The sequence below is a fragment of the Macaca thibetana genome, chromosome 10, assembly GCF_024542745.1.
Source record: "Macaca thibetana thibetana isolate TM-01 chromosome 10, ASM2454274v1, whole genome shotgun sequence".
Lineage (NCBI taxonomy): Eukaryota > Metazoa > Chordata > Mammalia > Primates > Cercopithecidae > Macaca > Macaca thibetana.
Window position 1 is genome coordinate 86,583,741 of NC_065587.1, and position 26,906 is coordinate 86,610,646.

Sequence of the window (26,906 nt, forward strand, 5' to 3'; positions counted from 1 at the left end):
TAGTTAAGATGTTCTAACTGGTTAAAAGGAGAAGTCCAAAAACCACACACGTGTAAGTCAACAGGAGGCTGAAATGAACTTGCAAAGGAAGTTTATCCACAGGGCAACCATCGCGTACACTCCACGGGACACAAGGAATTTGCATTTCTATGAACTCAAATCATTTGCACTATTATCAGTTCTCTCTGACTTACAGAGTTGTAACATGGCTCAAAGGTAATGGAAGGCAGTGATAAACTGGAAGAGTGCTCTAGGTTGGACATTCAGTGGCATTTACTCTTTTTTTGTCCATTTGAAAGTCTTTCATTAATTTTTCCTGATGGTAACATAGGAGACCAAATGGTGGAAGAGTCAATAAAGTCTACACTTGTAGGAAACTGATCCCTCCAGATTGGAATCCTGTGTAAAATTCTTGGAGGAGACAGAAGTTGAGCTTAATTTTGAGGGCTGGTGAAGATTTGGAGGCTGGGTACAATGGCTCACGCCTGTAATACCACCACTTTGGGAGGCTGAGGAGGGAGGATCGCTTGAGCCTAGGCATTCTAGACCAGTCTGGGAAACATGGTGAGAGCTCATCTCTATCAAAAAAAAAAAAAAAAATTCAATTAGTTGGGCATGGTGGTGTGCTCCTGTGGTCCCAGCTACTCCAGAGACTGAAGTGGGAGGATCGCCTGAGCCCAGGAGGTCAAGGTGGCAGTGAGCCATGATCATGCCACTGTAATCCAGCCTGAGCAACAGAGCAAGAAACTTTCTCAAGAAAAAAAAAAAGATATGAAGAGGAGCACATCTGGCTACAGAGGCGAGTGTGGGCGGAAGTTTGGTGGGAGGAAGGAACCAGACGTGTTCTGCTGGCAGGGTGCACCTGTCTGCCCAGAAAAGTGGGTTTGTGCAGGAAACTGCAGGTGACAAGGTTGGAAATGTAAATTGGGACATCCTTTGGCTTTTTACTGTGGCTCTCAGCTTCTTAACCGACCTGGAGAAAGAGAGGTAAGAGGATAAATAAAGATGGTGTAAACGGTGTGAAGATAGTTATCTGAAAAGGCTGCTGGGAGTAGCTGGCCTTTTGTTCTGTTCATAGTAGACAATTTTGGGTGCCTTCCTAGTGACCCTACATTTTTTGGGAGTGTGATCCCCCTTCTTGCTGAGGAGGAAGAAGCAAACAATCAGGTTTGAGACAGAAAGGGCCCTACTTATGAGAGGGGGACAGAATGTGAACTCAGAAAGATCCAATCATAGTCAGGTGGTATTGACCCAGGAGTGGTATTGCCCCGGAAATAGTAAGAACATATAAAAATGGAGCCCTGGTTGTTACCAAGGCAACCCATAGTCTGTTGCATGCTGAGTTTGGGGGAGCAGAAGAGTCTCAGGGGCATAGTCAGTCCGCAGGGAGATTAGCACAGGCCGGCAGAGAAGTGACCCAGCGCCAGTTTGCCTGGTAACCTTCCGTTCCCAGGAGGCTGCTGTGAGGCTCCTCTGGTAATCGGTTCCCTGAATCCAGGGTTTCCTAATAGGAACCCATCTCCCTCCAGTTCACTTGAAGGGCTCTCTGCTTCTTTCCCTCCAACAGGCTTCACGGAGTATGACGGACCCAGAGCCATCTCCTTCCGCCTCACCGACTCTGCCTGCATTTTAGGCCAGGTTGGTAGGAGAGTTGAATGAAGACTGAATGAATGAATGATGAAAAGTACAAAATGCCATCACTTCACTTCTTTCAGGAAGACCCAGGACACTCTGCTGCATCCTCCACCTGTTTGTGAATTAAATGTCAATGTTGGCTTTTACTCAGCACTTACTATGTGCCAGGCACTGTGTTGAGTTCTGCACCTTTAAGAGGCAGCAAGTGGTGACTGGTTCAGAGCTGGCTCAGAGCTGCCTGAGTTGGAAGCCTCAGAGACGAAAACTGAAGCTTAAAGTGGTTAAAGCCCTGGCCAAGCACAGTAGCTCATGCCTGTAATCCCAGCACTTTGGGAGACCACGGTGGGAGGACCACGTGGGCCCAGAAGTTCAAGACCAGCCTAGGCAAAAAGTGAAACTTCATTTCTACAAAAAATTAAAAAATTAGCCAGGTGTGGTGGCACACGCCTATAATCCCAGCTACTCCAGAGGCTGAAGCTGGAATATCGCCTGAGCCCAGGAGTTCAAGGCTGCAGTGAGCTATGATCATGCCACTGCACTCCAGGTTGGATGACAGAGCAAGACCCTGTTACTGAAAAAGTTGGGGGAGGGGGGTCAAGCCCTCTCCTGAGCTAGTAATAGTGGGACTGAGGTTCAAGCCCATGGCTGATTCCAGATCCTGTTTACAGAGCCGTTATGTGACGTAACTAAAGCGTTGATTATGCATCTACTGCCCATGGCAGGAGGGATACCCTCTTATGGGTGGCAGCAACTCCATGGAGCCCAGGCTGCATCGTTCACTGAGGCTGCTAATGTTTGAACCCATCTTTGAACAAGATCCACCCTCTTGCACTGGCAAGTCCAAGTTGTAGTGAACCCTGAGGGAGACCCATAGTCCAGCCGCAAGGCCCTGCCTCACTCTTGGCCGCTCACAGAAGCTCCAGGCTTGCCGAGGGGTGCCACGTAGCACAGGCAGTCTCCGCCTCTAGCCCAACCCACTCCTCCATCTGCTTCTCGTTAGCTTCAAAAGTGAGGCCTGGCACTGTGCCCTGGGCAGGAGGGAGAGCTTGGTGTAGTCACTCACAGAGCTTCACCTCCCTTGCCTGGGCTTTCTCTTCTCCTGCCCCATCCATTGTCAGCACAGCTGACCGCTTCTGGGGCTCCTCTCTCTACCTCCCCCACCTCCCCAGCACCCCCCTCCCCTGCCCCTCTGTAGCAACCGCTTCCCTGCACAGCCCCACCCACACACACACACATACACACACCCCACTCACTCCCCCAGCACTCAGTACCTCCAAGCTTCCTTCCTTATCCCTTTAGAGCCCCACAGTCCTCAGGCAGTGTAGCCTAGAGGTTCAAGGGCATTCGCTCTGGCATCAGAAGGGTCTGGGTTCAAATCCCTTGTGCACTGCTTGCTGGCTGTGTGACTTTGGGCAAGTTGCTTAATCTCTCTGGTCCTCAGTTTCTCCATCTGTAAAATGGGGATGATATTAACAGTACCTACTTCATAGGGTTATCGTGAGGATTAAATAAAATAGTACAAGTAAAGGGCCTGGCATAAAATCAGGGCTGGTCCACCTTAGGTATAAAAAGGATGAATTAGGACTTGGAATCTTACTCTTCCTAAGGAGACCTGGCTTCCCTTTCCTTCCCTGACACATGGATGATCCAACCCACAGGTCTGAGCCCCCCAGGGCAGCTGGCTCCCAGGCTGCGCCATCCCTTCCAGGGAGGGTGGGAGTGGGTAGCGCAGGTGCTTGGAAGCCAGAGGGGTGGCTCTGAAGGGGTCACTAGGATTCAGGCTCCCGGGAGAGCATTGGGGGCGGGGGTGGCAGCCCCATGTGGGCCAGGACAGGGTGTGTTGGTGACAGCAGCATCCCCAGCACCTTGCACGGTGTACCTAGTAGGCACCTAGTTGGCTGAAGGAGGACCTGCCTTCAGGGACAGGAATTAAGGTTTTATTTTAGAATAGGCCTGAGGGAGTAGGAGGCTGGAGGAACCCATCTCTATATTCTGGATACCTCAAAGACAGTTAAATTCTGCCATGGTGAGCATTTATTGAGCACTATCTGTATACCAGGCACTGTGTGGGGAAACCACAATCCCTGAAGATCAAGGAGCTCAGATTCTAGTGCCAGAAAAAAAAAACGTAAAGAGAAAGGGCCACCATGCCACACGCTGAAGACGGCAAGGGAAGAGGCCAGAAAGTGCTACGAGCAAGGGGGAAACAGCTCCGAGTTGTTGGGCGGTCGGGCGCTGGGTCTCAAAGGAGGGTCACTCGCAAGGACAGAAGGCACCCCTCTTACTGAGCACTGAGGGCCTGGTGGGTCCCATGTGCTCTCCGGGAGAAGCAGGCAGAATTCCTTAGCCCCGTTACGCCGATGAGGAAGTCGAGGCACCGAGAGCAAGGGGCATCCTCTTCCCCACCAGCTGACTTCTATTCTAGAAAGGAATGCTGTCCGCAACCCCAAACCGTCAGCTCTTTCTGCTTCCAAACTTGGCAGGAGTTTGCAGGGAAGACAAAGAAGAGAGGGGGAGGAGCAAGGTGGATCAGCCAGGCTGGCTTGCCCAGGGCCTGGCACGGAGGATGGACTTTGTCCCACGTGGGTGAGGGGCGTTCACACACAAGCGTCCACACCCCCACATTGCTCCACCAGGCACAAGGCCAGATTTTGTCCTTGTAATTCCCAGAACTACCCTGAAACAGGACTGCTCACTACTGTGCGTGGTTTAAAATGCAGTGGGGGGTTTTTGGGAGTTTTTTTCGTTTGTTTTGATATGGGGTCTCACTCTGTCACCCAGGCTGGAGTACAGTGGCATGATCATGGCTTACCACAGCCTCAACCTCCCAGGCTCAGATGATCCTCCCATCTCAGCATCCCGAGTAGCTGACACTACAGGCACTTGCCACCATGCCAGGTTAATTTTTTCCATATTTTTGTAAAGATGAGATTTTACCATATCGCCCAGGCTGATCTGGAACTCCCGAACTCAAGCAATCCACCCGCCTCAGCCTCCCAAAGTTCTGAGATTACAGGCATGAACCATGGTACCTGGCCAAACGCACAGTGGTTTTCAAAGAAGCCTGCTCAGGGAGAGGAGAAACGGGTCCTGTCAGATCTGCTCCCGCTGGAGAATGGCTTCCTCACCAGCCCAGCCCCTGTCTGTGTCCAGGGGGAAGTAGGCATGAGGAGGACCAAGGGGGCATTACCGTGTCCTGGCCCTGAGTGAGCCAGGCCCTTGCTGGGATCCTCACAGATGTCAGTCTCCTCGATCCTTACAATCAGAGCACTGGAGTCAGTCTCTTGACAGCAAGCCAAGTGGAACGCCTGTGTCCGAGCAGTAGGGCAGAGACCCAGCTCTGCCTGGGCAGTGGAGACATCTCAGATCTCGCAGGTTGCAAAGGATCTGCTTCCCCCTCAGATGCTGCAGGGGGAAAGGAAGGGGGGCAGGGGGCTGTTCTGGCTCACTCTGAGCCCACCTGGCCCGGGTAGCAGGAACAGGAACGCCTTAGTGGGAACAAGGTTAGAGCAGGAGGTGCTGGCCGGCTGCGGGCCCTCACAGGCAGGGCAGCCAGTTACATTTGAATTACAGATAAACCAGAAATACTTGTAGTTTAAGCATGGCCCATGGACTAGGGCAGTGGCAATGGGGGTTAAGAAGGGGACAGGTGTAAGACTGTACTTGAAGAAACTGAAATCAGGATCTTGAAGAGATGTTATCTGCGCACCCAGGCTCATTGCAGTGTTATTCACAATGGCCAAGATCTGGAAACAACCTAAATATCCATCACTGGAAAAATGGATAAAGAAATTATAGTATACATCTATGATGGAATATTATTCAACATTTAAAAAGAAAGAAATCCAGGGCCAGGGTGGTTGGTCACACCTTCAATCCCAGCACTTTGGGAGGTCAAGGCAGGAGAATCAATCACTTGAAGCCAGAAGTTTGAGACCAGCCTGGGCAACAAAGCAAGATCGTGTCTCTACAAAAGATTTAAAAATTAGCCGGGTATCATGGTACATGCCTGTAGTTTCAGCTGCTCAGGAGGATGAGGCAGGAGGATCACTTGAGCCCAGGTGCTCGAGGCTGCATGCACTGAGCTATGACGGCACCATTGCATTCCAGCCTGGGCAACAGAGCAAGACCCTGTCTCTAAAAAAGAGAACGAAGAAAGAAAGGAGGGAAGGAAGGAAGGGAGGGAGGGATCAATCCTGCCATTTGTGACAACATGGATGGACCTGGAGGACATGATGAGATACTGAAGTAACTCAGAGAGAGAAAATCAAATACTTCACTTTCTCTCTTATACATGGAACAGAAAACAGCCAAACTCACAGAAGCAGAAAGTAGAATGATGGTTGCCAGGGACTGGGAAGAGGGGGAAACAGGGTGATGTTGGTCAAAGGGTACAATGTCTCAGTTACGCAGGATGAACACATTCTGGAGATCTACTGTACAACGAGGGCCTGTGATGAACAATACTGTACTGTACACTTACAAATTTACTAAGAGAGTAGATCTCATGTTTAGTCCTCTTACCACATAAAGAAATGAAAAAGAAACAGAGGAGACGGAGGGACACTTACAGTGATGGATAAGTTTATGGCCTTGATGGATGTTCTCGCAGGTGTGTACATATCTCTATCACATCAAATTGTATACATTAAATATCTGCAGGCCAGGCGTGGTGGCTCATGCCTGTAATCCCAGCACTTTGGGAGGCCAAGGTGGGTGGATCACTTGAGGTCAGGAGTTTGAGACCACCTGGGCAACATGGTAAAACCCCCTCTCTACTAAAAATGCAAATATTAGCCAGGCATGGTGGCTCATGCCTGTAATCCCAGCTACTCCGGAAGCTGAGGTATGAGAATCACTTGAACCTGGGAGGCAGAGGCTGCAGTGAGCCGAGATCACACCACTGCACTCCAGCCTGGGAGACAGAGCAAGACTCTGTCTCAAAAAAACAACCCTACAGCTTTTTGTGTGTCAATCATACCTCCATTATATGGTTTAAAAAAAAAAACATGTGATTTGGAGATGGATGCTCTGTGGATTGGTAATAAGTTGAATGTAGGAGACAAGGACATGGGAGAAATCAAGAACAATCCCCAGGCTTCAGGCTTGAGCTACCTCTGGGACCACTTACTGGGGATGGGAGGGCAGGGAAGGATCAGATTAGAGGAGGGAACCAAGGCTTACATTTCTGGTGCTGTTCAATTTGGGAGGATTATTTGAGCCCGAAGTGGAGATTACGGTGATGCAAGCCTGGAGCCTCCGGAATTAAGGGAAGGTCTGGCTGTGGCATTACCAGCACTGGGTGGAATTTAAAGCCACGGTTCTGGATGCAACCTTGTAGGAAGTGAGAGTTCAGAGAGCAGAGACAACTGTCCAGAACTAGGCCTTGAAGACTCCCTCAACGCTGAAGGTCACCGAGAGGAGAGACAGCCAAGGAAACTGAGTCGCAGCAGCCGTGGAGGCAGGTGGGTGGGCACAGAGGGCAACAGATGGGAGGTTTCTGTGAGGAGGGGGATGGGATGACCGCGTTGGATGTTACTAGGAGGACTGGTAAGACGGGAAGGGGAAGCCAAAGCCAGCCTGCAGTGAATTGAAGGGGGAACACGAGGAGAGGAAGCCGAGGCAGCCAACATACCCACCACCATCAGGAAGCCCTGCAGTGCTGGCTGGGGCTGGGGGCGGAGGGAGAAGAGGCCACTGGAGGGCCAGTGAGATGGGGCAGGTCTCCACTGGTGACCTTTGGATGGGTTCCCCGCCTAGAAACATAGAGACAAATCCTGACTGCCCTTGAATTGGCAGTGGGACCTCAGGCAAACTGAGTCGAGTGAGAGATAGTATATAAGGGTGTTTTAATGTGTGCTGAGTGGTACAGAGTGGCAAGGATGAACACCCCATGGTAGGTACATGCACTCAGGGGGACCCCGCTCAGCAACAGCAGGGGATAAGCTACTGAAACCCACAGCAACGAGGACAGATTTCAGAACCGCTACAGGGAGGGAAAGAAGCCAGAACTCAGAAGGGCACCTGCAGTACGAATCACTTCTAGGAAGTTTTAGAACAGGAAACACTCATCTGCAATGAAATAAAAACCTGAACAGGGGTTGCCGCTGGGGCCAGTGTGAGGGTGGCCTGACTGGCAAGGGACATGAAGAAACCTTCTGGGGGATGGGAACATCTTTCCCTTGGGAGGAGTCTGATTTAACAAATGTCTGCATTTGTCACAATCCAGCAAATGGTGCATTTAAGATTGGAACATTTCACTCTATGTAAATTTTACCTAAAACGAACTATCAAGGCATTCCTGAATACTACTTATTGATACACACGTGGAAGCCTTTGGGAGTGAAGCGTACTGAAGTTTGCGGCTCCTGTTGAAAGGTAGAAAACAGTAAGATGAAGTGATAGGTAGATGGAGAGCTGTGTGATGAAGAGATATAGTAAAATGCCATCCAGGGGGTGCATATATGAGTGTTCAGTGGAAAATGCATTCAACTTTTCTGTGTGTTTGAAAATGTTTATAATAAAATGTTGAGGGGAAATAAAGAAAAAAGGATGTGAAAGTACTTCTCTTTTTCTTTTTCTTTTTTCTTTTTTTTTTGAGACAGAGTTTCACTTTTGTTACCCAGGCTGGAATGCAGTGGCACGATTTCAGCTCACTGCTACAACCTCTGCCTCCCAGGTTCAAGCGATTCTCCTGTCTCAGCCTCCCAAGTAGCTGGGATTACAGGCATGCGCCACCACACCTGGCTAATTTTTGTATTTTTAGTAGATACAATGTTTCACCATGTTGGCCAGGTGGTCTTGAACTCCTGACCTCAGGTAATCCGCCCACCTCAGCCTCCCAAAGTGCTGGGATTACAGGCATGAGCCACCGTGCCCAGCCAACAATACTTTTCATCCAATGCAAAGACACTTGTTGGGCACCTACCATTATGTCAGATGCTGCAAGGCAGGGGACGCGGTGCTGATGGAGATGTCCAAAGCTACAGCATGGGGCATCATCCAAGTGACAGGCAACTGAGCCAGTTCCTCAGAGCAGAGGGCTGTCATCGTCCCTTCTCAGAGAGGACACCCAGGGCCAGAGGCGAAGGAGGAAAGCACAAGTAGGTCTGCTAAGAATTTAAAGACGTAAGTCAGCTGGGCTCGGTGGCTCACACCTATATTCCCAGTGCTTTGGGAGGCCAAGGCAGGAGGATCACGAGCCCAGGAGTTCAAGGCCAGCCTGGGCAGCATGGCAAGACCCTATCTCTACAAACAAAAATTTAAAAAAAAAAAAAAAAAGGGAACCAGTCTCTGGGGCCTGTGCAGAGGGCAGCAGGGTGACTGGGCCCCCAGAGATTTGGGCTGGGATATTCAACACGTGCCTCGGAGAGTGAAAACACAGTCAGATTTGGGAACAACAGCTTCAACCCCAGGGGTTGAAATATGCCCCCATCTAACTGCCCACTGCTTGGGGCTTCTGAACGTTTCAGTCCCTCCATTATAAACGAGGGAACAGGAAACCTAGGACTGCCCTCCCCACCAAAGGTGTATCTATAGGAATGTTCACCATGGCCTCGTTTTTTTCTTTTGAGACGAAGTTTCTCTCTGTCACCCAGGCTGGAGTGCAGTAGCACGATCCTGGCTCACTAAAACCTCTGTCTCCCGGGTTCAAGTGATTCTCCAGCCTCAGCCTCCGGAGTACCTGGGATTACAGGTGCCCGCCAGAACACCTGACTAAATTTTGTATTTTTAGTAGAGACGGGGTTTTGCCATGTTGACCAAGCTGGTCTCGAACTCCTGACCTCAGGTGATATGCCTGTCTCAGCCTCCCACAGTGCTAGGATTATAGGCGTGAGTCACCGTGCCCAGACACCATGGCCTTGTTTTTAAGAGTGAACATGTGGCAGCCACTGCCACATGCAGCTGCAGGGGACTGGGTCAGTCATTTATGATGGTTTAATGTGCAATGGAACTCCATGCAACTGTCAGAATTAGTGAAATAAATCTATAGGTCTTGGACTTTGAACTGCCCAAAACTTAATACATTGTCAAATACACACACACACACACACACACACACACACACAAAGACATATAATATATACATTATGATTCCATTGACATAAAACTTTATGTAGGTAAATGTGTATAGATACATATATATGGGTGTGAATGTAAACATATATAAATACACGCACACACAGAGCATCATAATAAAGTTCACCAAAATGCTAATAACAGTGATCTCTTTGTAACGGAATTTGAATCATTTTCTCTTCACTTTCTTCTTGGTATTTTTCTACATTATTTAAAATCTCACAATAAATGTATACAATTTTAATGAAGCAATTATTTTTAAAAAAAATTGTGCAAGAGGTTTCAGAGTAAGTTGATGTCCACAAAGTGCTTAAGAGACTATCACTTTGGCCGGATGCAGTGGCTTACACCTGTAATCTCAGAACTTTGGGAGGCCAAGGCAGGAGGATCACCTGAGGTCAGGAGTTCGAGACCAGCCAGGCCAACATGGTGAAATCCCATCTCTACTAAAAATACAAAAATTAGCCAGGCATAGTGGCAAGCACCTGCAATCTTAGCTACTCGGGAGGCTGAGGCAGGAAAATTGCTTGAACCCGGGAGGCGGAGGTTACAGTGAGCTGAGATTACGCCATTGCTCTCCAGCCTGGGCAACAAGAGCGAGACTCTGTCTCAAAAAAAAAGAGAGACTGTTACTTAGCCCCACATGGTGGTGGAGGCCTGAGTCCAGGAGAGATTGGGGAGGTGGGCTAAGGACTCTCTCGAGCTGTGACTGAGAGCTCTCCTGTCCCCTCCCTGAGCCCTGAGGCAGGACTGGCTACATTTCAGTGGGTTCAGTCAAAATGAAAATGTGGGCCCCGTGTTCAATAGGTATTAAGAATTCCCAGATAGTGACAGCAGAGCATGAAGCCAAGTGCAAGGGCTCATCTGGGCATGGAACCCCGTGTGACTCCACAGGTCACAAGCCCATGAGGCTGGTCCTGCCTGGCAGGACCATGTGAGCAAATTACAGAGCAGGGGATGAGGCCAGGAAGATGGTCAAGGAGGAGCTTGATGGCCAAGGAGACACCATGGACCCACACAGACCCTTTCAGTCGACCAGGAATCTTGCCAGAACAAACCTTATAAACATTCAAGCTTGTGCATTTGAAACCCTGGCTCCTGAGATGTTAAAGGCCCAGCGGCAGGTTCCAAGGGCCCTGAATCATTGGGCAGGTTTAATTAGCAAGAATTAGAGTCAGGAGGGGCTTAATCTCAGGCCAGGCAGGTGGGCCTGGAGGGCTGCTTGTGGGAGGTGGCATCTGCCTGCTGTGTGGAATCCTGGGGCTGGCCAGAAGGAACCAGCTCCAGGAACCTTGCACCTCCACCCCCTGGAAGCTGCTGGTGCCCCTTGGCCCAGCCTGCTACCTTCCCCCAAGTCTCTGCTGGGGCAGTCACCCCAACACGTCACAACGTGGCTGCTCCCGGGGAAACCTGCTCCTGTGCCTCCCGCCACCATGTCCCACCCCCGCACCTCCTGGTTCCTGGGCACCACAAAGAGAGCCTGTGTTGAGGCCCAGCCGCGCTGAGCGTGCAGACAGCCTACACCTCCCGTAGGCCACCCGGCACAAAGGCTGGTCTGTGTGGCCTGGCCTGGAGGGCCCACCGCCTCCCTTCCTCCACCAGGCACTGGGATCAAGTCATTAGAGGTCCGAGGAGGCTGCCAGGCTGGCTGGACAGCTGAGGAGACAAGAGCTGCTCAGCTGACCCTGCCAGACTCCAGTATGTCCAGCAAGCAGCAGCCACTTCCAGGATCATGGACACTCACTGGCGACGTGTGCACAGCCTCCAGCCTCTCTGAAGGCTCCTCATTCCTCTAAGTTCAGCTGAAGGGCTCATTCAGGCTCTCCCCTAACCAGGGTCCCTGCCACCAGCCTTTCCCCACCCTGCAACCCACTGGTGATGGGTACAAAGACGTGCCGTCACTCCCACTGTCTGTAGAACAGCCCGGAGCTGATGAGGGTTTAACGCTGTCCACAGCGAACCTCACCAATAAGAGTTTGGCTTAGGTCCTCAGATGATTCCAACAGAATGGAGTCCAAGCGCCCACACTAGTAACAGGCTTTTAATGCAGCCACTGTTGGCTCTCCGTCTCCTGTCCCCCTTCCCCCTCCCCTCCCTTGTGTCTCTGGGAATCACCTGACACATAAACCTCTGGCGCCCAGATCCTTGTCTCAGAACTGCCATTCCAGGTCTCTTCCAGCCTTGATCTCACCCTCCTGCTTCACTCATATGTGCAAAGGCCGGGCACAGTGGCTCATGCCTGTAATCTCAGCGCTTTGGGAGACTGAGGCAGAAGAACCATTTGAGCCCAGGAGTTCAACACCAGCCTAGACAACATCACAAGACCCTGTCTCTACAATAAAGTAGACAAATTAACCAGGTGCAGTGGCATACACTTGTAGTCCCAGTTAATCAGGAGGCTGAGGTAGAGGATCGCTCAAGTTCAAGGCTGCAGTGAGCTATGACTATGCCACTGCACTCCAGCCTGGGTAACAGAGCAAGACCCTGTCTCTAAAAATAAATAAATAAATAAATAATCATAGCTGCATCACACATGTGTCCCATGCCTGTTAGGTGTGTGTGGAGGGGGAGTTTGGGTGAGGGGAGATCCCTGCAGTGCCCCCTGCCGCCCTTTTCCTCTGTGGGTTTCATTTTACGGGAAAAGAGAAAGAAAGTAAAATCTATGGAAATGAAAAAATGGGAGAAATGGGCAAGGGGTGGGGGGAGGGGTGAGTGGCATAGAGGGACACCACCTCCAGGGCACAAGCCAGGAGGATGTCTCCCTTGGGGCAGCCCCTCCCTCTCTCCACTCAGCTGCTTCTCCAGGAAGCCCCTTTATCCACACCTGGTTCCCCTGAGTCCTGCTCACAAAGGCATTTAGGACTCAGCTGGACTCCGCAGGGGGAGTGGTGTGCTGGTTAGGGTATTTCCATCTGCTTCCCGAACATTCCCTGCCTAGCCCTGCCCCCTGGAAGGCTGAGCCCTAGGGACCGCACCGCCTGGGCTCCCTGGTCCTCCACTTCCTGGTTGATCCAGCCAATAGCCAACAGTGGCAGGAGATGGGGGTTTTGGGGAGCAGTGGGGAGGCAAAGTGTGGAGTATTTATCCCCCACATTCTTCTCTCCCTCCCTCCCCATGGTTCTGATAGGGGCTCCAGTCGGTGGCCCTCCTCTATGCTGCCCTTCTCCCCAGCAGCTGGAAACACTCTTCATGGCCTTCCACTGGAGGGCATAACAGCTCCCCACTGCTGCTAGTGCCTGCACGCCTCAACATCCCTTGGTTCCCTAAACTCAGACCGGGAGCAGACCCTCCCTTAAGAAAATCTCTTTTGAAATCCCTTGAGGTACCGCTGTTTTCCACTGATGCCCTGACGGAGTCAGGTGCCTCAGAGTCACCTCCAAGTAACTCCTGGAAGCACCCGGCTCCAGCAACATGGCAAACAGCAGTATTTAGCTCAGATGACCTGGGTTTGAATCTCAACTTCACCATTTACTTCCAAGTTGTGTGGCTTCTCTCAGCCTTAGTTTCTGCGTCTGGAAAATGGGCGTGATCACGGCAGTGCTAAATGTCTCAGAATTCTCAATGTGGCAAATAACTGACCCTGCTTCAGGCCAGCCCAGGAGACAAAGAGGGATTTACCGAAGGGCTGTGGGACCCCGATAAGAACAACGGACTCCATGCAGGTTCTCAAGGCTGGTTCTCTTTGTCTCTAGGTATCTGCTTCTCTCCCTTGTCCCTGCTCTCTGCTATACCTCACACGCGAGGCATACGGCTCCCCTCCAGCTCATGAGTTTACATGCTCTAAATAGATATAGACTCCATTCCTCCTTCCACAAAGGTGAGCTCATACTTGCATACTGTACTGCAACCCACTTCTATCCACTCATCCTCAGGAACCTCTTCCCGTCCCTAAATACCTTCTACACTGAGGGATAATGGCGTCCCGGTAAGCAGCCACGAAACATTCACTGGATGTTCTACCAATATTTATCTTATTGACTTGTGTCTTTTCTTAGTAACTTATCAGTGGATTCTGGAATGCATTACCCTCTTCAAAACCCTATCCCAAGATCCCCTTGAAAACAGGGGACTTGCCATCCTACTGTCCTGATTTCTTTCCTCCAGCCCCCAACACTTGGTCTGGCTTTCATGTGAGGCTCACAGTAGTGAAAACAGCAGCAGACATGGCGCCGTCTCTCTCCAGTCCTGTTGTAACTTACTCTGAGCTTTCCGGAGCTATGCCCCTTGGGAATGAAACCATCTTCAATTTGGTCCAGCAGCCGTGACTTTTCAAACTCAGTTGAGTCTTGCACTGAAGAAAGACACAAAGCTACCCTTCTCCTCTTCTCCAAAGGTCAGCTCTGGTTTTTAAAGTTCAAACAATAGCAATTCAATTGAACACACAGATCCTAAATCTTTCCTAAGGCCTTCAAAAGAGAAAGAGAACACCGCGAAGCTTTTAAAAATATTGTACAAAATCAAACTTTGAATATCACGTCTTCCAGGGTCCCTGAGGAAGAAGATGGCACACTCAGACCGGGCAGTTTGAGGGAGTTTAATAAAGAGACTATTTACAAAGGTGCAGATAGGATTTAGGAAATCAGTACAGGCTAATTCAGAATCCTGTGGCCAGCAACATAAAGGGACGATTCCTAAAAGTGAAGAAGTAATTACAGGAAGCCAAGAGAGTAGGGGCAATGAGAGCTCCCTGGACAGAAGCCGGGGCCTTTAGGAAGAGGAGGTACTCGACCCACAGGGAATCCGAAAGGAAGGGCTGGGGAGGTGGATATCCAGACTCCCTCCCCTCCTGTCTTCCACACATTATCCCATGGAGTGAACCCAGCTGGAAACTAGACGTTATGGGAGTCCACTGCTCCAGGCTCCAGAGCCCTGGATCCCAGAACACAGAGCCGACAGGGAGCAGGCAAGGCTGGGCGGGGAGCTGGGAGGAGAAGCAAACCGAAGGCACACCCAGTGCAGATGCCTTGAGAGTCAACAACCCAATTAGAAAGTACGAATTTAGTGCAGAAATTGGGGAGCAATTACACGCACAACTAAATGATTTTTTTGTTGTTTTATAAATATTTTCACCTAGTTCCCCTTAAAAAGCAAACATCTCCCTGCAATTAAAATATGATTTCACTTGTAGGAAATTCTACTCACTCAGAGCTGTTCCAGACCCCGGACATTCAAGTAAATAAAGGTATGGAGCAAGCTTGTGTTGGCTTTGAGTCCATTGCATCTCCCACAGACATCCACAGACATCCCCTCCAGCAACCTCCTAGATGACATCCAAGTCAGGCAGAGGACAGGTAGTTCCCCAAAAGAAAATCGGAGGGCTGCTGGAAGGGGGAAAAGGCACTGGAGGGCCACAGAATGCTAGCCAGGCATTCCACGAAGACACACATTAACTCACAAAGGTCACACCATCTGTAAGTGGCTAAGCTCAGGTGGAAATTCCAGCCTGTCCTCCCCAACGGCCCTCACAAATATTCCAGAGGGCCTTCCACATGGAATTGTGATCTCTAAGCCCTGGATCAGCAGGGTCCTTCTTTCCACGACAGGTTCTTTCTGGGCACTCCCATCAGGAACACCCAGGTCTACCCACATGTGCCTTCTGTCTTAGGGGACCTGAGAGTTGGCAAGCATCTTCCAAGGGAGGTCCTTCTTTGGAGATTTTTCTGTGCTCTCCGCGTCCTGGCTGTGAGACATCGTGGCAGAGTAGTGTTTCACTGATAATAATTCCAGATATGACACCTAGAAGGCCAGCCCCAGGGCACGGCGATTGGGGGGTGGGACTGTGCTCTACGGCAAGGCCCAAGCCCACCCCCAGTCCCCTGCCAGCAGACAAATGGCTGGACCCACACAAAGCGCTCTCTGCTCCTGGGACGGATGTCAGCCAGCTCCCTGCTCGACACAAGATCTCAAAGACAGACATCAGGGAAACCGACAGAGGCCCACGCGACTGTTTCAAACAAGTCATGCTCAAACCTTCTTCTAATTCCTAATGTACCCCTCTCTTCTCACCTGATGCTAAGCAGTAACGGTGCCTTTATAAACTCAGAAAAGGGATCAGGAAAGCACCACCCTGGCCTGAGCAATAACAAAGTGCATGGAGGTCAGAAGACGTTGTGTTTTTAAGAAGCTGTTATGTTTATTTGTTTATTTAGAGACAGAGTCTTGCCCTGTCACCCAGGCTGGAGTGCGGTGATATGATCTTGGCTCACTGCAACCTCTGCCTCCTGGGCTCAAGCGATTCTCCTGCCTCAGCCTCCTGAGTAGCTGGGATTACAGGCACATGCCACTGCACCCAGCTAATTTTTGTATTTTTATTAGAAACAGGATTTCACCATGTTGGCCAGGGTGATCTTGAACTCCTGGCCGCAAGTGATCCACCTGCCTCAGCCTCCCGAGGTGTTGGGATTATAGGTGTGAGCCACCGCGCCCAGCCAGAAGCTGTTGTTAATAACTGACCTTTTCAGACAAATCCCAGCAAACTTTCTCTCTTAGCACCATCTCTGTGACCACGGTGCGTAGGGTGTGTCGCCGCACCTCTCTGTAACACCTCCTGTGCCCTCTTGAAATGGTTATTGTTTCCTGAGTAGTGGCTGCGGACTCGTGGCCTCGTTATGTCATATTTCCTCAATGGAAGCCATTGTCTCCTGCTGGAGGCTCCACAGCTCCTGTCTTCATAATGCCCCATCCTGACCCTGCAGTCTTGCTCTGTGGAGACTGTAACGCGATCCTGGCAGGGCTCAAAGGAAACCTTTCTTCTCTCCCAGCACATGCAGAAATCCCACTGGCAGGGCCAAGGCATGGAGCTTTCCATCCCGGAACTGGGGCTTGAACTTGGCCAACCTGAGTTGGGGCAGATCACACCCTCCAGCTCTGGTCTGTCCTGATTTTCTTCTGGCCACAGCACACCCCCTGCCACTGTTCCTGTGGCAGCCAGCCTTCCAGATGCACCCTACCTCCTGGCAATCCTGCCCTCATGTAGTCCCCTCTCACATTAAATAGGGCAGACCTGTGTTATCAGTTGTGGAAATGACAGACTGTGACCAGGTCATAATAGATATTGTGGCTTCCGTCTTGCTCTCTCTTGAATCACTCACTATGGGGAGAGTCAGCTGCCATGTTGTGAGGACGCTTAAGCAGCCCTGTGCAGGGGTCCAGAAGGTGAAAAACTGAGGCCTCCTGCCAACGGCCACATGAACTCATCATGCATGGTGGGGAGCCATCTCCAGCCTCAGTCACGCCTTCAGGTGACTACAAACCCAGCTGCATCTTGATGCCAACCTCATGAGTCAGAAGCCACTCCTGGATTCCCAACCCACAGAAAGTGTGAGACATTAAACGATTATTGTTGCTTTAGGCCACTATGTTTTGTTCCACAGGATAATGTGTTCCACAGCATTAGCTAGCTAATATTCTGGGTGATAATGTCCAGAGAGGTCAGCCTCCTGGGGTCAGAATAGAGGAGGTCAGAGAATGAACACGGAGGGGCAGACAATGAGAGTCAGAACACTAGGTTTCCTGATTCCATATTGTCCTGCTACACATTTTCAAAAAGGGGAGGGGTATTAAAAATGAGGCAAAGTAGTTCAGTATGCTTCAACCAGCCATGATCACCCCGGGATCATCTGCTTCTATGAACTGGACACTATCTTCCCACAGTGCCCCAAATTAGGTTCCTCTTACAAAAACAGCACCATGCTGGTGACGACTGAAACACCGAGCTTCTTTTCACACATACTGCCCAGACCTCCTCAACTGGTTCTATGCTTGGGCACCAGATTTCTCTTTAAAACCTAACTTTCTCTGATATCAATTCATCTTGGCTTTACTCCAAAGTTCCAACCTATCAAAATCACTTTCATCTCCATTTGGCTGTCACTTTCACTGTTCCCTCCAACGTGTGTCACCTGCACATCTGATGCTTCACTTTCTTGCCATCTTCATCCAGAAAGTGGACTGAACATTGATTGGCCAGGGCAGAGCTCACCACAGAGCCCTTAGGTACTCCTCTATAGACTCTACGACCACCAGGGCAACAGACTCCTTGATGGCAAACACTTTGCAGATAGTTGTGCAACCTGCCATAAATCCCGCCAAAAAACACCATCATTACCAGTGAGTCTGTCAATTCTTTATTAAAATGCTGGCCAGGGGTGGTGGCCTACGCCTGTAGTCCCAGCTACTCAGGAGGCTGAGATTGGAGGATCACTGGGGCCCGGGTGTTCGAGATCAGCATAAGCAACATAGCAAGACCCTGTCTCACAAAAAAAAAAACCCAAAACAGTAACATAAAATGCTGGCTGGACACAAATTTATTTACCCCATTCTCCAGTACTGTCTAAAAAGAAAGTTGGTTTGTGTATTCGTTTCCTGTGGTTGCTATAATTATCATGAACTTTTGGTCTTAAAACAACAGAAATTTATTATCTCACAGTCCTAGAGACCAGAAGTCTGAAACCAGTGCCACCAAACTGAAATCAATCCATCAGCGGGGCTGTGCTCCCTCTGGAGGCTTTAGGAGAGAAACTGTTCCTTGCCTTTTCCAGCTTGTGGGAACTACAGCATTCCTTGGCTTATGGCCACATCACTTTAATTCTCACATCCAGTGTCTTCACATCCTTCTCTGCTCTGTCTTCACATGGCTTTCTTCTCTGAGTGTGAGTCAAGTCTACCTCTGTCTTATACAGACACTTGTGATGGCATTTAGGGCCCACTGGACAGTCCAGGATAATCTCTCATCTCAAGATTCTTATTTGCTTCTGCAAAAACCCATTTTTCTTACAGGGTAACATTTATAGGCTCCAAGGGTTAGGACTTGATATCTCTAGGGAGCCATTATGTCACCCACCACAGCTGGGCAGAGCTCATCCCCACCAAACTCTCCCACCTCACCATCACTGCATTTTTTTCCCTGCTGTTCACAAATGAGTTATGTCATGCTCTGCTCTATAATTTTCCAAAAGTCAACATCAAGGTTACTGTCTCTACATTTTGGAATCTGCTTGAGACCTGTAATTCACCAGGCCACATCAGTCTGGACATTAAAAAGAGGTCATAATAAACAAAAATAGCATTTCTTAGGTTTGCCATTATTGCTGGCTCTCCAGCCCCTTAGAAAGGTCAAGAATTCTCAGAATGTGTTCTTAAATGGAGGCAGCATAGAGGTTGCAATCAGCTTCTCAAGTCAGACTGCCTGGGTCTGAATACTGGCCCTGTTACCATGGCCAACTGTGTTTTCCAAAGATGGCCACAAAAATCTCTCCCTTCCCACATGTTCTTCTGCAGCAAGGCCTTGCCCCACCCTCACCAGGGGGTCCATTTCTTCATCCCGCTCTAAAATGCATATGGCAGAAGTCACACTGCCATTTAAAGGCAAGGCCCTTAATAGTTTCCTGTTCCTGTCTCTTGGAATGTTTGTTCTTGAGACTTTTCGCTCAGAACTCAGTCACCATGTTGTGAGGAAGGCCTCACCACATGAAGAGACCCCTTTCAGAAGCTCTGGCTGACTGCCTCAATTGAGCTTCCTGCCATCAATGGCCAGTGTGCAAGTGAGCCATTGTGGGCCTCCAGCCCAGACGAGCCTTCAGACCCTCCAGCCCCAGCCAACACCTGACTGCAGCCATGGCAGACCCCAAGTGAAAGCTGCCCAGCTAAGCCCAGTCAATTCGCAGAAGTAACTGCAAAGTGTTGTTTTAAGCCACTGGATTGGGGGCAGTTCATTTTATAGCAATAGATATTCAGAAGAGCCATTTATTGACTGAGTAACCTGAAGCAAGTGACAGGCTTAACCTTAGGTTCCTGCCAGAAGCACATACTGAGACCAAGGCTTGGTGCATATAGTTTATTTGGGTGGTGATTCCAGGAAACACAGGTAGGGGATCAATTGAAACTAAAACTACTGTATGATCCAGCAATCCCATTTCTAGGTATATATCTAAAAGAATTAAAAATAGGATTTTGAAGAGATATTCCCATACGTATGTTCACTGCAGCATTATTCACAATAGTCACAAGGTGGAAGCAAACTAAATATTCATCAACAGATCAGGTGTGGTGGCTCACACCTGTAATCCCAGCACTTTGAGAGGCCAAGGCCAGAGGATCACTGTAGCTCAGGAATTGGAGACCAGCTGGGGCAATACACTGAGACCCCATCTCTATTTAAAAAATAATAATAATTAAATGTTAAAACAAATAAATATCAACCAGGCGTGGTAGCTCACGCCTGTAATCCCAGCACTTTGAGAGGCCAAGGCGGGTGGCCCACCTGAGGTCAGGAGTTCAAGACCAGCCTGGCCAACATGGTGAAACCCAGTCTCTACTAAAAATACAAAGAATTGGCTGGGCATGGTGGCGGGTGCCTGTAATCCCACCTGCTCGAGAGGCTGAGGCAAGACAATTGCTTGAGCCTGGGAGGCAGAGGTTGCAGTGAGCCGAGATGGCACCATTGCACTCCAGCCTGGGCAACAAGAGTGAAACTTCGTCTCATACAAAAAACAAGAAACAAAACAAAAAATATCAATCAACAAAAACTATTAGAATTGATAAATTCAGTAAAGTTGTAGGATACAAAATCAACCTACAAAAATCAGTAGCATTTCTACATGCCAACAGCAAACAATCTGTAAAAGAAATCCAGAAAGTAATTCCATTTATAATAGTTACCAATGAAATAAAATACCTAGGAAATAGCTTAACCTAAGGAGTGAAAGATCTCTACAATGAAAACTATAAAATCTTAATGAAAGAAATTGAAGACACCAAAAAATGAAAAGATATTACATGTTCATGAATTGAAGTAACCAATATTGTTAAAATGTTCATACTATCCCAAGCAATCTACAGATTCAATACAATCCCTATCAAAATACCAATGCCATTCTTCACAGAAATAGAAAAAAAAAATCCTAAAATGTATATGGAGCCACAAAGACCCAGAGTAGCCAAAGATATCCTGAGCAAAAAGAACAAAACTGGAGGAATTACATAACCTGACTTCCAGTTATATTACAGAGCTATAGTAACCAAAACAGCACAGCACTGGCATAAAAACTGACACACAGACCAATGGAGAACAGTGGAGAATCCAGGACAAAACCATACATCTACAGTGAACTCATTTTTCACAAAGGTACCAAGAACATACATTGAGGAAAGGATAGTCTCTTCAATAAATGGTGCTGGGAAAACTGGATATCCATATGCAGAATGAAACTAGACCCCTATCTCTTGCCATATACAACAATCAAATCAAAACATATTAAAGACTTAAATCTAAGACCTGAAACTATGACACTATTAAAAGAAAACATTGGGAAAAAACTCTCCAGGACATTGGACTGGGCAAAGATTTCTTGAGTAACACCCCACAAGCACAGACAACTAAAGCAAACATGGACAAATCATATTAAGTTAAAAAGCTTCTGCAAAGCAAAGGAAACAATCAACAAAGCAAAGAAACAACCCACAGAATGGGAGAAAATATCTGGAAACTATTCATCTGACAAGGAATTCATAGCCAGAACATATAAGGAACTCAAACCAGTCTATAGAAAAAAACCTAATAATCCAACCAAAAATGGGCAAAAGATCTGAATAGGCATGTCTTGAAAGAAAACATTCAGATGTCAAACAGGCATATGAAAAGGTTCTCAACATTACTGATCATCAGAGGGATGCAAATCAAAACTACAATGAGATGTCATCTCACCCAAGTTAAAATGGCTTTTATCCAAAATACAGGCAACAACAAATGCTGTAAGGGTGTGGAGAAAAGGGAACATTTGTACACTGTTGGTGGGAATATAAATTAGTACAGCCACTAGGGAGAACAGTTTGGAGGTTCCTCAAAAAACTAAAAATAGAACTACCATATGATCCAGCAATTCCACTGCTAAAAATATACCCCCAAAAAAGGAAATCAGTATAATGAAAGATATCTGCACTTCCATGTTTGTTGCAGCTCTGTTCAACGGTGGCTCACGCCTGTAATCCCAGCACTTTGGGAGGCTGAGGCGGGTGGATCATGAAGTCAGGTGTTCAAGACCAGCCTGGTCAACATAGTAAAACCCCATCTCTACTAAAAATACAAAAAATAAAAATAAAAGAAAAAGAAAAAAAAGTAGCCAGGCGTGGTGGTGCATGACTGTAATCCCAGCTACTTGGGGGGCTGAAGCAGGAGAATCGCTTGAACCTGGGAGGTGGAGGTTGCAGTGAGCTGAGATCGTGCCACAGCACTCCAGCCCAGGTGACAGAGCGAGACTCCATTTCAAAAAAAAAATAAAAACATAAATGCTTCAAGTGATGGATACCCCATTTACCCTGATGTGATCATTATGCATTGTATGCTAGCATCAAAATATCTCATGTACCCCATAAATATACACACCTACTATGTACCTACAAAAATTAAAAATTAAAAAATATATCCATCAACAGATGATTAAAGAAAATGTAGTATATACATACAATGGAATATTTTTCAGACTTAAAAAGAAGGAAATTGGGCGCAGTGGCTCATGCCTATAATCCCAACACTTAGGGAGGCCGAGGCAGGTGCATCAGCCAAGGTCAAGAGTTCGAGATCAGCCTGGCTAACATGGTGAAACCCCATCTCTACTAAAAATACAAAAAAAAAAAAAAAAAGTAGCCAGGTGTGGTGGCAGATGCCTATAATCCCAGCTCTTTGGGAGGCTGAGGCAGGAGAATCACTTGAACCTGGGAGGCTGAGGTTGCAGTGAGCCAAGATGGTGCCACTGCACTCCATACTGGGCAACAGAGAGAGGCTCCACCTCAATTTTTTTTTTTTTTAAATGGGGAAATTCAGACACACGTTACAACATGGATGCATCTTGAGGACATTATGCTCAGTGAAATAAGCCAGTCACAGAAGGACACATACTGCATACAAGGTACCTAAAGTGTCAATTTCACAGACAGAAAGTAGAATGTGGTTGCCAGGGCCTGCGGAGAGAGGGAATGGGGAGTTGTTTAATGAGTACAGAGTTTCAGTTTTGCAAGATGAAAAATTCTATTACACAACAAGGTGCAAACAGTTAATACCACTGTACTATACACTTGTAAACAGTTCAGATGGTAAATTTTATGCTATGTGTGTGGTTTTTTTTAACCACAATTAAAAATAAAATTGTCTCATCAAGGAGCAAGCACCCTGGGGTTTTCATACAACTCCCATCCCTCTCCCGCCAGCTAAGAATCCCTCTTGAGGCATTAACTCCCAACACTCCAAGGGCCATAGAGCATGCCCTGTAGAGAGATACAGGGAGCCACAAGCACACATGGAATGGTCTGAGGTCACCTCCCAGTGCCCAGGGGACATTGGGGCACTGACCACATCTGCCATATCATTTACCATTGAGTCCTCTGTAAAACAGGGATGATAAATACCTACCTGGATAGACCATTTGCAAAGGTTGCTTTGAACATATACAGACTTAGACTTAGCACGGTGCCTGGCCCAAAGTTAACATGTTATAATCGGGCTGGGTGGTGTGATGGCTCCCACCTGTAATCCTAACACTTTGGGAGGCTGAGGTAGGAGAGCTGCTTGAGCCCAGGAGTTCAAGACCAGCCTGGTCAACATAGCAAGACCCCCATCTCTACAAAACTTTTTAAAATTAGCTGGATGATCATCTGAGATGTGAGGACTTGGGGGAAAAAAAATTAGTCTGATGGGCTGGCCCACACCTATAGTCCCAGCTGCTTGGGAGGCTGAAGCAGGAGAATCCCTGGAGCTCTGGAGGTTGAGGCTGCAGTGAGCTATAATGGTGCCACTGCACTCCAACCTGGGTGACAGAGTGAGATCCTGTCTCAAAATAAATAAATAATCTAAAAATTAGCAGGGCGTCTGGGCGCAGCGGCTAACACCTGTAATCCCAGCACTTTGGGAGGTCGAAACAGGTGGATCACCTGAGGTCGGGAGGTGGAGACCAGCCTGACCAACACGGAGAAACCCTGTCTTTACTAAAAATACAGAATGAGCCGGGCGGTGGCGCATGTCTGTAATCCCAGCCACTCGGGAGGCCGAGGCAGGAGAATTGCTTGAACGCCGGGAGGCAGAGGTTGCAGTGAGCTGAGATCGTGCCATTACACTCCAGCCTGCGCAACAAGAGCAAAACTCCGTCTAAAAAAAAAAAAGAGCAGGGCGTGGTGGCACACACCTGTAGTCCCAGCTACTTGGGAAGCTGAAGTGGGAGGATCCCCTGAGCCCAGGGGTTCGAGGCTGCAGTGAGCTATGAACACGCTACTGCACTCACTCCAGCCTGGGCAACACAGCAAGGTTGTCTCTTAAAACAAACAAAAAGACTATTATCATTGTACACATCTGCCTTGTCTATCGGCAGGAACAGCCCCGGGACGGCCGGGGAAGAGCTCCGTTTCCCTCCCTGCTCTGGCTCCCTTTAAACATGGTTGCCTCTCAGCCTCCTGGCCCACCCGGCCTTCAGGGCCGCAGGCCTCAAGCCAGCTGGACACCACACACCAGACAGACCTGCCCTGGGAATCCGGGAACCCCCTGCTAGTAGGCGCCACCACCCAGGCCGAGGAACGCCCTCAGCACGGAGACCGTCTCCTGGGGCAGCTCGCCCTACTGCCTGATAAGGGCGGCTCCTTCGCGGTTCCCAGACTCTGGAGCCTGGGGGCTGGGCTGCAATCAAACGCAGACGGACACCCCACTAATGCCGACAGCCTGGCCCCCTTACCCTGTAGCTCTCCACCCTCAGGACGGATTCTTCCCCCGAAGCTCCCTGCCCAGCCCCACCCTGGCAGGTCTCCCTCGTCTGAATGAGGGGCGCACACAGCTGAGTCTCCATCGCCGACACCCCGTCCCCCCAACACCCTTCTCCTCCCCCCGGACAACCGCTTACGATTTTTAGACATCAGTAAAATACGTGCCCAGCTCCAAACTTTGGAAGCGCCTCAGAGTTTTGCAGAGCATAGTAGTGGTTCTAGGCTCCCCAATGCACCCTAGACTTGGCTCCCTCCTGCCCAGCCCACAGCCACGTGAACAGTGAAGAGTGAAGGGGAAGCACAGGCAGCCCTTTCCCGCCGCCCCCGCTGCCATGACATTACCTTCCCCACGCCGAGAAACTCAACTCTTTCTCACTTTGTTTCACGCTCCAAGCGCAGCTTTAAAACCCTTTCCTGGAGGCGGGGAAGGAAAATACCCAAAATATTAGTCGTGACTACAGCTGGGTGTGTAGGATTTAGGGAGTTACTGTTTCCTTCTTTATACCGTTTGTATTTTCCACAATGAGCACATTCTATTTTTAATTGTCAGGAAAACAAATGAGTGTTTTTTAAGCAAGCAATTTAGAAGCGTGTTTGGTTGCCTTCAGCATTTTTCAGGGCCTCAGCTCTTTTCTGGGGCCAGCTTTTCAGCCACTCTTCTCTCCGTTCTCTTGCTCTTTGAATGGAGTTCTCTGCCTTCCACCCTTTGCGTCTGTCCTTTGAAAATAGGAGCGAATCACAGTTGCTTGTGCAAACCACACCAGCCTCCTTAGATCCTCTCGATTTTCCTTCTCACTGGGAATATTTTTCATCAGAATTTATTCTCCCAAACTAAGAAATGGACCTCCTGTCCCCACTGATCTGATGCACTGAGAACACGCCATCATTTCCCCAGTATTCTTGCCCAAAAATACTCACAACGTGAGTCTTATCATGAGGAAACATCAGGCAGACCCAAACTGAGGGACATTCTGCAGGAAAACTGTGTGGACTCTTCAAAAATCTCTCAATGTCATGAAAGACAAAGAAAGCCCAAGGAACTGTCGCCGATTGGAGGAGATTAGAGACAGGGCAACTAACTGCAGCACGTGGTCTGGGATATTGTGTTGCTATAAAGGACATTACTGGGACAGTTGGTGACATCTAAATCTGAATATGGTCTGTAGATTAGCTAATTGTATTGAATCAGTGTTCGTTTCCTGACTTAGTCATTGCACTGTGGCTGTGTAGCAGAATGTCCTTTACTTTTCAGGAATTATACACTGAAGCTTTGGGAGATAGAGGACATCATATCTGCAATTTACTCTCCTATGATTCACAAAAATATATGTATTTGTACACAGAGACAGAGAAAACAGTAAGGCAAATGTGGCAAAATGTTAATATTTGGGGAATGTCAGTGAAGAGTTTTAAAAAAAAATCCCTTTGTTCTGTTCTTAGAATTTTTCTGTAAGTCCCTTTGCTTCTGACCTCTGGGTTAATGCAGTTGACACAAGAGCCTGACTCCTAGGCTGTGAGCTGACTAATTCTTTGCTTGATGCTCTTAACCTTGGACTGTGTCCTCCCCCTGACTTAGCCCCTGTAGAGACAGCGAGCAGGAAGACCAGTTTGGTGAATAATCAATCCGCTGTCAGTGCCACCATCACCACCAGCAGGGGCAGAGGGACTTTCACTGAGCCCTCACTATGTAAGTCGATGCTCCCATACCCTGAGTGCCGCACACAGTACTTCCCTCAGTCCTCACAGTAGTCTTCTGAGGTTGGCATTACAATCCCCAATCTACAGATGGAGAAACTGAGGCTCAGAGCGATGAACTCACTTACCTAACATCACAGCAGCTATGAAGTGGCAAGGCCAGAATTGACCCACAAATTTCTAGGACTCTGCAGTCTTACACTAATCTGCTCTGACACTGGTAAGGAGACCGACTGGCTGTACTCTGTTCTGACATTTTCTCTCCTGATTCTCCTTTGCTGAAATAATAGAAACAAAAATGATTCTACCGGCCATAAAAAAATGATATCCTGTCATTTTCAACAACATGGATGAACTTGGAGGACATCATATTAAGTGAAATAAGCCAGACGCAGAGAGACAAATACCGCATGATCTCACTCATATATGGAATCTTAAAAAAAAAAAAAAAAATTGATCTCATAGGAGAAGAATCAGAGAGTCGAACAGTGGTTACCAGAGCCCGGGAAGGGCAGGGGAGAGTGGACGATGGGGGAGAGGTCAGTTGGCAGGTACAAATTACAATTAGATGGGAGGCATAAATTCTGGGGTTCTGTTACACAGTAGGGTGGCTATGGTTAACAGTAAGATACTGCATATTACAAAATAGCTAGAAGAGAGGCTTTTGAATGTTCTCACCACAAGGAAATGATAAATGCATAAGGTGATTGATATGCCAACTACCCTGATTTGACCATTATACAACATATGTATTA

General features: G+C 48.5%; 1 protein-coding gene and 1 long non-coding RNA gene across 7 annotated transcripts in view; one reads left to right on the forward strand and one right to left on the reverse strand.

The window, feature by feature from the left end:
• Positions 1-26,199, reverse strand: LOC126929212 (uncharacterized). Of its 3 annotated transcripts, none has more exons than XR_007717101.1 (3): positions 24,799-26,199; positions 8,564-8,747; positions 1-578 (listed from the first exon to the last, which is right to left on the reverse strand). It is a non-coding gene; the product is annotated as an uncharacterized LOC126929212 (long non-coding RNA). The 3 variants fall into 3 exon arrangements; XR_007717100.1 differs by having other exon boundaries at positions 1-973; XR_007717102.1 differs by lacking the exon at positions 24,799-26,199 and adding an exon at positions 24,594-24,787 and having other exon boundaries at positions 1-973.
• Positions 1-26,906, forward strand: part of LOC126929204 (protein PET117 homolog, mitochondrial) — a 549,430-nt gene that overhangs the window by 267,485 nt on the left and 255,039 nt on the right. The gene's annotated exons all lie outside the window — the stretch shown is intronic.